The sequence below is a fragment of the Thermobia domestica genome, chromosome 6 (assembly GCF_964235325.1).
Source record: "Thermobia domestica chromosome 6, izTheDome1.hap1.1, whole genome shotgun sequence".
In the NCBI taxonomy this organism is placed as follows: Eukaryota; Metazoa; Arthropoda; class Insecta; order Zygentoma; family Lepismatidae; genus Thermobia; species Thermobia domestica.
Genome location: NC_137459.1, coordinates 75,071,594 through 75,084,418, shown reverse-complemented (window position 1 = coordinate 75,084,418; position 12,825 = coordinate 75,071,594). Strand labels below are relative to the sequence as shown.

Below are 12,825 nucleotides of genomic sequence, written 5' to 3'. Positions count from 1 at the left end.
TCTGGTGGGTGGGGTCCCGGCCATGTAAGTTTGCGGTAAACAACATCGTATCCTTGGATTTTCTCGGGGTACTTTCATTTCCTTTTACTTTCTCATTCCACCAATTTTTCCATCATCATTATTCACTTGCTTTAGTCATCGTCTTCTTTAGCCTAAAGGACACAATCATGGGACGTTAAACTGAAGGATTTCATTTTTTTTTCCTCCGTGCACGCATTTCGTTACTACTTGCCGATATTTTTGGCTAACCCTATATATTTTTGGCTAACACTGATTGGAGTTGAAATGAACAGTGATAAGGGATAAAATTTATACCTTCCCCCGATTTAAGGATGTGGTTCGCAAAAAATTTATAGAATACAAACAACTTTATCGACGATAGTCTGTTTAGTTTGAAATTTTAGACTTACTGCAACTGTTTGGTGTTGAAATTATTCAGAGGGAAGAAAGTGGATTCATCCCATCTCATGAAACCATTTTAATGATAACGCTTCTTAAAGAACAAGCAAAAAAACTTCCAGTAAACATTGTGTATATATTTTTAGGCTTTCCAAAGAGATCTCTTGTTTATGGTTGACAGCAGTTAAGGGCAAAGGAGAAAATTTTCCCCATCTTAAGATCGTGTTTTGGGGTAACTTTCGACAATAATAATAATAATAATAATAATAATAATAATAATAATAATAATAATAATAATAATAATAATAATAATAATAATAATAATAATTCTGAAATTTAAGAAGCAAAGATCAAAATCGTGTTTTCTCGGAAAGTATAGAATTACTTGAATGATAAGGCGATATGTGAAATTAGCGGGGGAAAAAAAATGTTCGCTCGGTTCTACAATATGCAGCATTACTAATCACTCAATTTAATTTAGTAATATCGTACAACGCGTGTAGGAGTAAACGCTTTATTTTCATCTCCGGAAACCTGTTTTGATTTGTGCGTGTATGATTGGGAAATATTTGACATGCGCGTGGTACGGAATCGAAACTCACAGGAACTGGTGCTATTTCACCTGGAGCAGTGATGAAATCTTGGTCACTGTTTTTGTGATTGAGAACAGTTAATCACAACACAATGAAGGAATACATTAGGAATGGCAAGTGCATCAAACAAATCAGAAAAGAATTTAGATGTTGTATAGGATCTTATTAATCAGTTGAGACAGGAGAAATTGATTATCAGGGAGACTTTAAAAGTGGAAATACGTGAGTGTTCATAGCTGAATAGTACTTGTGTGAATGTAAATGCTTTGATGTGAGAAGATTCCCGAGTAGTGAGATGGGAGGCGATCTCTGTGAGATAAAATATCCATTATAGAGCCTTTAGTGGTCGTTTGTGATTTTCTTTAAAATTGTGATTTGTGAATCATTCTACTGCAATGAGAAAAGTTGACATTTACGAAATATCTCAGAGATTTTTGTGGTGACACATAAATTAATTAAATAATGATTTGCTGATAAACAGTATCGCATTGTTTTGGGGGCGGAACTCGATTGTTTCTGCATAACATATTTTTAGTGCATTACTGGTGTACTGTCATTCTTTAGTATTGGTAGCAGCATTGTCCATAGTACTCTAAATTCACCGTTACTAATATTGTATTGTAGTATGTAGGTTACTGCTCACGTAATGCATTTGGCTTGTTAGTACAAGGATAATCTGAGAAACCCCGATATGGAAGATAACACTTATATTACGTACTTATATTGCAAATTCTATTTACATATTAAATATTTAATGGTGTGAAATTTTAAGCAGTTTCTACGATATAAGTATTGTGGTAATGTACTCGTACTCGTACTTCGTAATGTGACTTAAGTGCTCACGATTTATATTGAGGTATCCCCTAAATTTATAGACCTGATGACAAATTCAGAGGAGAATTTCTTAATATATATTCTTTAAAAGTATTAGAGAAGCAAAGGCTCAAAGATCAAGAAATGTTTTTAAAAGAAAGTCTTATTTTTAAAACATAAAACATAGATAGTGTACTAAACGACAATTAAATTCACTCGTAACTTGTAAGCGATGCGTGTTACTATATAAAATAGATCTGTCTGTCGCGGTTATCTAAATAAAAGACAGGATATGCTATATGGAAATATGTATAGATTAGAGATATAAGTATATGAAAACGTGATATGATACACGGAAACGTGTACTTTTGAAATACCTAAATGTATCAATCCATAACACAGAGTGTGTGCATTTTAATATTTGCAGTCCATAAATATTTACTCTTTTATTCAATGCTTATTCGTGTTTAAACTTCCCTACCTATTATATCATATGTTCCACATAGAAAAATAATAAATTGAAGTAGTGAGAAGTAAGTTGTAAATTCATAGTACGGAAAGTTAGTAGTGCTTCGGCATAAAATGTTATTTAGAATTTATCAAAGTGAAATTACCGGGAAGTATTTTCAAAACAAGATGAAAAGAAAACATTTCTATGATACAAGCCATTTGTAAATTTTCCCAACAGAAGAAAATTACCGTCACTCTTTACTTAATTCCAACTTCGATTATAACTAACGAATTTACACGGTACAGTCATAAGTAATGCAATGTACAATTTAGAGGTGATTACTGCATAGAATCTAAAAAGTTCTTAATGTACAGTTATTCGTATTTAAATTTTTCGTATATTAAAATGAACTATATAAGTATACCGGACACACTTCAAATAAATTATGTTAATAATTAAATGTTTTTTTGAACATTTTCTACGTCAATTATTTCAATTTCCGAATATTTTTGTGACATGCTGCTTTCCATTTAGGAAATATCATTCTAGCCTTTGTAAAGTAGGTTCGAATCAAAATTGGTCTTGGTCGTCAGATCAGTACAGTAAACAAGGAAAATATGATAATAAAATTGAAATAATGAAACAAGGATAATAAAACTGAAATCGGTTCCATGTACGGTTGAATAATCAAAAACTAATTCACTGATCACTACTTCATATGTTACCATAGCGATGAGTAAACTGTAATTTTAAGACAGTTGTGATTCGAATAGTTTTGACAACTGGTACTCTGCTGCTTTCCAAAACTGCGCTAGATTAACTCTTAAGACCTGATCATGCATTGAGATTTAATATTACCATTTCATTTAAATTTTTGACAATTTTTCGTCCGGAGTTACTCGTAATATACCTGTACGTAAATGTGTAGCATTCATTTGACTTACCGAAGTATTATGCTTCAACATGCCGAGTGATAATGATCCATCTCTTTGTTTACCTGTAAACTATTATTTTCCTACAAGTAATTTAAGTAACAATACTGGAATTGAGTTAACTGAATCGTGTGAGAGATTATATCTTCCAGACATTGTATGTAATTGTAGTTACAATGTCAGTTTACTCACGTATAAAACAAAGTCAACACGAATTCATTAAAGATGTGTGCTCGAATAAAGAGAATTCTTATTGCTTGATCTAAGACGCCGTTGTTTTTCGTGTTTATTCATGTTTACCCTGCAAGTCGACATGTCCCAAACTAAAATAGTCATTCCTCAAAGTTTTCGGTAGCAATAAAATGTATTATGATGTTCAGGCAACAATATAGTATTATTTCTTCAGTTTTCTGACAAGGAATGGGATACTTTTATTTCAGCAATGAAATGTTTTGATGTGGAATTTAAATATTTTACGAAATATTTATAAGAGATGTGTAATAGAAACACACAACTTAGTAAGACAGGAAAGTGTTTAATGTTATGTGCAGTCAAAAGAAAAAAAAAATCCACTTCTCTTTATAAAGTTCTGCATTTCAACGTATGAAATTAAATAAATGTGAATCTTCTATAACCAATTGAGAGCTTTATTTTAATTCGAAATATTGACATTTCTTAGGCAAGTTTTCGAGATTATGCTATTTTAAAGGAAGGTGGGTGGCTATTTTAGCATCTTATAAATTTATTTTTAGTTTTTGGATAAGATGTAAATAAAGCAATTTTGTGTGTTCTGAAGAGAGCAATCGATTTAAGCATTTACACCCAGTGTCCATTCAGGAAAACGAAATAATGAAAATGCATTTAAAAAATACGATGGCTATACACCAAGAGCAGGGTTGAAAAAAACAACAGTTTTTTGAAGAGAAAATCGGCAGTTCGATTGAGGAAAGTTTTGTTTTTTGCTTGTTTCAACAGACTTTTTTTTTCGAATTGTTATTCTGACTACCAGCGCACTCTGTATTTCATTTAGTTGCATAGTACAAGTTTTTAATTTCTATACTTCTACTTACAATTAAAGAAAATGTAAATTTAAAGTAATTTATGGATTAACATAAATTCTTCAGTATTTTTCAACATTTACTTATTAAGAAATTTCAAATTAAATTTGTATTATTATACACAATTTACTGAGCTACATTTCTGATTTTTTTTTTTTTTTTTTTAAATATAAAAGTACATGTTATTATGAAATATTCGAAGTTGATGAGTTTCTGTTTCCACTTTAACAAAATTTAAAACATAAGCTAGAAAGCAACATTGTTGTCTGCATTAAGAGATGTCTTCCGTCGGTTTGCTTTGTAAAACTTGTACTTTCTTATAACGTGATCTAGCTTTCAATAATCTATTGAAAATATATTATTTGATTTAGAAGTTTCATTACTATTTATTTTTAGACATGGGAGAGAGACAAAAAGTCATCTGTGTATTTTATAGATACTTATGTCTTGGAATAGCGAGTATGCTAGTTTTATGAGAGGTTCAAGGATTAGTCCCAGGCTAAGGGAAGTAGAAGCAAGAGATTTCTTCAGTGCCAGCAAACAAATGATAGTATAATATCTGTAAACAAGGCTCACGGCGATACTTTCCGAACAGTTAAACCAAGCAGGTGTAAAGTAATCGTTAGTGCTTTTGCTTCGCAATCAAGAGGTCTCCAGTTCTAATCCGGTTGCCACCTATCGTGACTGAAGTTTTCCCTCAAGTTCACCAGAGGAATACCAGAATGGTACCGTTAAATGAAGGCCCTAGTCGACTTTCTTCCACTTCCATTTCTCGGTATTGCTGTTGGTTTTAGTTGTTAGTAAAACGAACGTTAGCGAAGTCTCTACCATTGGACTCGATTGACATTCATGTGTCTGTCAATCTGTCCGTCTGTTCTACTAGAACTCTCGTAAAACTTATCCAATTTTAATGAAACTTAATATGTGCCTTCCTTCTACTTGCGGAAATAACCCTGTTCTTTGAGTTTGCAATACGTCAAGAATAAGGGGCAAAATCTCCCTACGTTACAAGTTTGCATATATACACACTGTTAGATTGAAAGCTTAGTAAAGGTTTGTACCATAAAAAATTTTAAGTTGAAGAACGGTCAATCTGAGAATAATTGATTGTGTGAGTTAATTTATGACTGTTTCTAGTGGAGCAAATATTGACGCATAGGTTATGTTGCAGTTGATACTTACCAATCTAATAAAGGTAACTAGCGATATTGTACAATGTTAAACCGAGTGATTCTCTCTCTCTTACTAATTTCAATCCTAAACTATAGGAGTAAGTCTAATTTTTGATAACACACACACAATGTTCAATAAAAATCGGAATGCTTTTAATAAATATTCTGGAAGATATGTTATATAGAATTGGGACGAATGCGATCCTCATTATTGACCCATTTCAGCTGCAAGAAATTGAGACGATTTGAAATTGTCAGAAAGAAAAGAATATATTCGACGAAATTCTATTTTTTGCGGAAGCCATCTTATTTTTTAAAAAAAAAATAATTATTCGGGGGGTTGTAAGTGAGTCCTCATATTCAATTGACTTCATCTGTAGGAGAGTGGATTATGTGAAAACCTCAATAAACACATACATATATTGTGTTAACATCGAATCATATTTACGAAAATTATCATAGAACATACATAGGTTGGATAAAAAATAGTGGCAACACTGCTCTCACTCAGTACTCCGAGAGTTGCATAGCTAATAAGGGAATGGGAAGCGATGAAGGGTCACGGGTGGGTCACTTTATGATATTCAGCCAAAAGCAAGAGTGCCGTAAAATAGATGAGGAACGTGGAACCGCCATTATACGAGTATGTTTCGGAAAGACGAATGAAGTTCATCAATCAAGATTTAAGTGGGACCTGGACGCAGTGCAGACAATGTTTTTAGGAGCTTTGTCACACCCTTTACGCCAAAATGACGGAACAACTTCGCGGGTAGCACTTCTACACAAAAAAAATCTTTGAGTTTTACGTCCCACGGTTATGCCGGTTAGGCTAAAGCAGACTGTGATGATGAGAAATGAATGAAATAGTGGAATGAAGAAAGTGGGAGGAAATGGGAGAACCCCGAGAAAATCCACGAGCACGGTGTTTGTCCACCACAAAGTCCACACGGCGCGAGCTGGGATCGAACCAGGGACCCCAAGCACCGGAGGTGAGCGCTATACCACAGAGCTACCGCGCCCCCTTCCTACACAAAAAAGAATCCATCATCCATGCTGTAGGGGGGAGTGCGGAAATAATTCGACCTATATGAGGAGGCTGAATCCAGCAGTCATTTTTCACGAGGACTGCGGTAGCTCAGTGGTAGAGCGTTCAACTCTGGTGCCTGGGGTCCTTGGTTCGATCCCAGCTCGTGTCAAGTTAACTTTGTGGTGGACAAACATCGCGTGTGGGGTTTTCTCGGTGTTCTCCCGTTTCTTCCCACTTTCTTCATTCCATAGTTCCATTTATTTCTCATCATCACTGTCTCGTTTAGTCTACCCGGCGTTACTGTAGGACGTAAAACTCAAAGATTTCACTTCATTTTTCCAACGGTCATTCTTGACTGATTTTAATTCTAAGCATTGTGGCTTATAGGGAAAAAAAAAACAGTCAGAGAAAATGTTCATTATTTTGTATCAAACCGAGTGGATTTTAGAAAATTATCGTAGAAATCTGAACTAAATCGGAGGAAAAGGGATAGTAGTGTAAATCTACTTTAGTGATTTTAATTCCCTGCAGAAGGGATGATTGGGAAGCCTCAAAGAAAATGCTTGACATGATAGTACACGAAAATCGAACCTTTATTTTTAACGAAAACTATCATGGTACATATTTTTCAAGTTGAGGGGGATGGGGTTAGTTTGACCTTTTCTTTCTTCCAGATTTACCCGAAGCTGTGAGGATATTTACAATACCATAAAAGAAATAAACACTAAGTTTGGCATAATCGAATAATTTTTACATAGTTTATTTTGCAAAATTGTCTTCCATGTCATGTGCAAACTTGCAACATGGGGTGGATTTTACCTCCTTGTACTTAACACATTGCAAGCCCAAACAATAGGGATCTTTCTGCATGTTGAAGGAAGGCATATTCTGTTGAAATCGGGCACGTTTTAAGAGAGTTATCGTGGGGCAGACGGACAGACACAAATGCCAATCGAGTCCAATGGTTGAAGCTTCACGAACGCTCGCTTCAGTTAAGTTTTATGTTAATCACTTATGTTTTCATAAGCACTAAATTAGTAATGCTGTACATTGTTGAAGCGCGTGATGCTGCTTTTTCCCTCGCACTATTTTCAACCTCAAATTATACGAGCAAATATTTAAAATATTAAGCAAAATACACATTATGTTTTAGAAAAATCGGAATATTGTTACGAAATTCTCACCAAAATACTTCATTCACAAACGGAAGGGGGAGGGGATAGATTCACTCTCATTGTTGATCTATTTCATCTCCATCAATAAAGACGATTGGAAATCCTCACAAAATTTACGCCATATTCTTCCAAAACCGAAGTATTTTATTTTACGAATTATATTGTAGTACATTTTTAAAAAATCATAGAGTGTATGTGTTGTTCGGGAGGTAGACTGGCTGCTCATTCTTGACTGATTTTAATTCCAAGGATAAGGAATTGTATGAGAGCCTCAATAAACATACACATCATATTGTGTCAAAGTGGAATAACTATTACGTAAGAACTCATGTTTATTTTTATTTTTATTTATTTATTTATTTATTTATTTATTTAACATTTGGATTGGGGTGTAGGACAAAATTTCCCTGTCTTATGGTGATTGATTTTAAATCTAAGTAGTGAATATAATTGTGAAGTCTAAAAAAATACGCGCCATATTGCATCAAGACCTATTTATGATAGTTAACATGGAATATAATCTTTTAATGGGTGAGGCTGGGGGCAGTATTCACCGCTGACTCCTGATAGTTTTAAAATCTCATGCACCGAAGGCTGTGGGAAAACCTTAAAGAACATTTTCATATATTTAACAAAATATGTTTTACGACTTATCGTAAAACTTTTTAAAAGATCCTGATGGGGGAAAGGAGGAGGAGGAGAATTCACACTTTCATTACAGGCAGATTTTAACACTAAGCAGTGAGAATAATCGGAATCACATTAAAAAAATACAATACATTTTGCGAAAAGTCGAATAATTTTTGCATAGATTACACTGCAAAATTGTTTCGTACGCAAATGCAACATGAAGTTGATTTTACCTCTATTCATGTCCTTAATTTCGTGGATTGTAACCCCAACAATAGAGTTGTTTCAACATATTGAAGGTAGGCACATACCGGATACGTTTTACAGGATGATTTGATCTTGACTTTAGCGTCCCTTTCAGTAGAGAGGCTATATGAGACATGGATCTACAGCTTAACAAGGGATTCGAACCACGTTACTCCCGCCGGGAATTGAACCTGGGTCTCTTGCGCCAAAGTCGCATGCTTTAAGCGCTTAGTTACGAGAAAGTTCACATTTTACAAGAGTAATCGTGAATCAGACGGACGGACATATACACAGATGACAATCGAGTCGAATGGTAGAAGCTTCGCCAACGCTCGCTGTAATAAATTGGGTGTGCTGTAACACTTACTATTGGCAAACGAAGATATGGTACAGATTTACAATAGAAGTCCTCAGACCCGCAACCGGCCACAGAAGTTTCGGGGGGGGGGGGCAGGTCATTAAAAGTTTTCTTACACATATCTAAATTGTGTCGTTTGTGTTGAGGTCTGGAGGGGCCACGAAAAGTTTAGGGGGGCCAGGCACCCCTAGCCCACCTCTGGTTGCGAGCCTGGAAGTCCTACTGGAAATTCGTTATATATATCGTGCTTTTTTGAAATAATCGATTCTTAGTATATTCAAACATGGTATTCTATAAGTGACGTGGCTTTTCGCGGTCCAGGTTAACATTGGGAGGACATAACTGTTATATCTATAAATACATTTTATGCAGAACAAAATAGAAGAAAAGATTAACCATGGAAAAAAGTCGCACCTTCCAGCTAGGTGGACAAAGGAGAAGTACTATTTATTATGGTGTATATTTACAATAGGAGATTCACTAAAATTGTATTATATATTCAATCCCTTTTTGACATAATCGACTCTTAATACCTTCAAAAATCGTATTTTATAGGTGACGTTATATCCCCATTGTTCAGTAAACTTCTGGAGGACACAGCCATTAGAAGCATAAATACAGTATATAAAACAATATTCGTGAAAGAAAAAAAAAACAGCACCTTGTGCTATGTAGTCTGCACAAGTAAGATTTCTGTATATTCCGGTTCGGGGCAGGGAGAAGCTGTTGGGCTCCTCAGATTTCATTTAAAACATAACACATTTAATTAAAAAAAAAAAAAAACTTGTGCTCGCTTTAGCAATGCACATCACTAGTTTATTCCATTATAAATTGACTTCGCAAGCTGTATCTGAAAGTTTGTTTGATAAATAAATTTTCCTTAGCTTGCTTTTTCAGGCACGTACATTCATTATCGTTAGGGTTCTAATCCTAAAATTACATGTGCTTGTCATATAGGACTCACGTATCCATATTTATTTATACCTTTTGTTTTAAAATAAAGTTTTCTAAAATAAATTAAAAAAAAAACTGATTACCGTAACAGTCTTGGCATTAACCATTCTTTATTAGATATTCATTTTAAAATATAGTTATAACAACGTAACGAAAAATAATAACTAGTATATAATATAGGGTTCTACATAACATGCTGTGAGTTTAATAATATATAATTTAAATGTGAGAAACGAACCAAATAAATAAATTTTCAAAAGAAAGAAGAAATGAAAGGCTTACCTTTAAAACTTTCAAAAATAAATAAATAAATAAAATAAAATAAAATAACTAATGTATTTCGAGATAGCCCTCAGTGCCTATCATCAGGATAATGAAAAGAAAAAAGTTCAATTTTGCTTAAAAAGGATATGATCACAGGTTCACATGATGAAAGAATAGCAGGGTTGGCAAAAACCATGGTTTTTATTGAAAAAAACAAAAAAACGGGTTTTTTTGGTTTAAACCCGGTTTTTTGGTTTAAACCAGGTTTTTTTTTGTTTAAATAATTTACTCTATGTATTTATATTAGATATGGACAGAAATTAGTTTGTTTTGCCTTGGTGTTATTATGCAACAAGAAGGTTATGCTGAAAGGGGTCACATAAGCTTAAAGCGGAATCCAAACCGCGTCTGGGCTTCATCCAAGAAAAAATGTCCATTTCGACACGAAAACGGGACTAATTGGTCACAAATGCGATTGCCGACTCACTCACGAAGGACTCCTGTTAAAAATACGTTGTACTGATCTTTACATAGGCCTCGTTGTTAATATAATTGTCAAGAGTCATTTCAGAAGGACAAAAAGATAAACAGTTACACAAGTAAAAACATTATACAATTATATATAAATCGGGAAACTCCCGCCTTAGCTATTGGGAAAATCCTGTTATTACTTTAAATGCATTTGTATATAAAATTTTAAGGTCAACGTATCATAGTCACTACGCTAAAACTGAGGTATTAAATTACAAATTTGGTATTTAGATATCATTCAATAAAATTAAAACAAAGTCAAATCCAAGCTGATGTTGGAAGCTGCGTAGGCAGTTGATAAATTTTGCCAATTTCTATACATATATTTAAGGAACCTTGGCTTCTTTATAAAATAACAGGCATTCAGGCAAGTAGAAATATATAATTTGGTTTTGTTTCGTATGTTTAGGCTTAACATCCTTATGAAATACCAAGGTTATCACGGAGAAGACTTTCGCTTAAAGGGACACCTCGAATCGCTACTTGGTTTACACTTGAAAGAGGGGTTGTGGTTCGACCGAGAATTAAACACGGGACCCCTTGATTAAAAGGTGAAAAGTACATAAACGTAATGCAGATGGTTTCATATGTGGAGACGTCACCATGAAGTTCACACAATTTAAAGCATTTTTCTTTCTTTCTTTTCTTTTTTTTTTTGTTTGGTTTAAACCAGTTGGTTTTTTTGGAAAAAAAAAACAGCTGGTTTAAACCAAGGTTTAAACCACCTTGGTTTAAACCAGCCAACCCTGAAGAATAGCAATACAGATTGAGAAGTCACTAAAAAAAAATCAACTTAATCTAAGATATATTGTTCAGAATAGTAAATGGAATAGTCACTTTTTTGTGAGGACAGTTTCAATGGATGTATAGGCGTGAGATAGTGAGATGGTGATTTGTGATCATTTTCTCGCCCAGAAGATATTAATTGGAATTGTGTTGGAGGTATGCACGTTTTTTTTTTTTTTTTTTTTTTTTTTTTTTTTTTTTTTTTTTTTTTTGTTCTTGCATAGTATATGCTTCGAATATACAACAGACTTTGTATGCATATTGTATATTGTAGATAATGTTTGTTTCTCTTTGCAGGTAGATGTGCTTAAAGTCATGACAGGACAGAGCTACTTGATCGAAAGTTCAGCCATTCCTAGTCTTCAGAACAAGAAAACTATGTGTGCGAAAAGGCCACAAGAACAAGTAGTATGGGATATACACATTTCAGGTAGGTTTTAAGATCTTATTCCATCTATGATAGTAAGCGATAATAGGAAATTGATGGAGATCTTGTTTGAGAAATAGGAATAATTTGGTTAACGTGATTCATAAGCTTTGCACTGTCACCAAGTATTTTAGATAGTAGTATAATGTAATTGTCTCCAATTTTTTTTTGACTGGTGACACGTTTTACTGAACACTCGCGACATAGCTACGCACTTGTATGTTTATTATTATTATTATTATTATTATTATTATTATTATTATTATTATTATTATTATTATTATTATTATTATTATTATTATTATTATTACTAGGAAAGCAATGGATATACCCGATTGCAATGAAATGAGCTGAGCGAGCTTAAACTACGTAATCAGGAAGCGTTTTTCGGTGATTATTCCTCGATGGTACATCGGATTTTTGATTTCGACCTATGTTGTCACTCAGCACGACATACTCTATCAGCGTGCTAAGTTTGGTTGAGATCGGCCAAACGGTCTAGGAGGAAGCGTTTTTCAGTGATTATTCCTCGATGGTACATCGGATTTTTGATTTCGACCTATGTTGTCACTCAGCACGACATACTCTATCAGCGTGCTAAGTTTGGTTGAGATCGGCCAAACGGTCTAGGAGGAAGCGTTTTTCGGTCATTATTCCTCGATGGTACATCGGATTTTTTATTTCGACCTATGTTGTCACTCAGCACGACATACTCTATCAGCGTGCTAAGTTTGGTTGAGATCGGCCAAACGGTCTAGGAGGAAGCGTTTTTCGGTCATTATTCCTCGATGGTACATCGGATTTTTGATTTCGACCTATGTTGTCACTCAGCACGACATACTCTATCAGCGTGCTAAGTTTGGTTGAGATCGGCCAAACGGTCTAGGAGGAAGCGTTTTTCGGTCATTATTCCTCGATGGTACATCGGATTTTTGATTTCGACCTATGTTGTCACTCAGCACGACATACTCTATCAGCGTGCTAAGTTTGGTTGAGATCGGCCAAACGG

The 12,825-nt window shown here is 34.3% G+C and overlaps 1 protein-coding gene across 2 annotated transcripts in view; it reads left to right on the top strand.

Annotated features, from left to right (window-relative positions):
• LOC145688054 (rho GTPase-activating protein 45-like) overlaps positions 1-12,825 on the top strand; it is a 271,266-nt gene that overhangs the window by 165,669 nt on the left and 92,772 nt on the right. The window contains exons 1-2 of one of the 2 annotated variants that reach the window (XM_081761759.1): positions 1,054-1,214; positions 11,687-11,819. The gene's annotated coding sequence lies outside the window, so the exon portion shown is untranslated. Of the gene's footprint in view, positions 1-1,053; positions 1,215-11,686; positions 11,820-12,825 lie in introns of those variants that run through there. The other variant, XM_081761760.1, reaches the window with a different exon arrangement.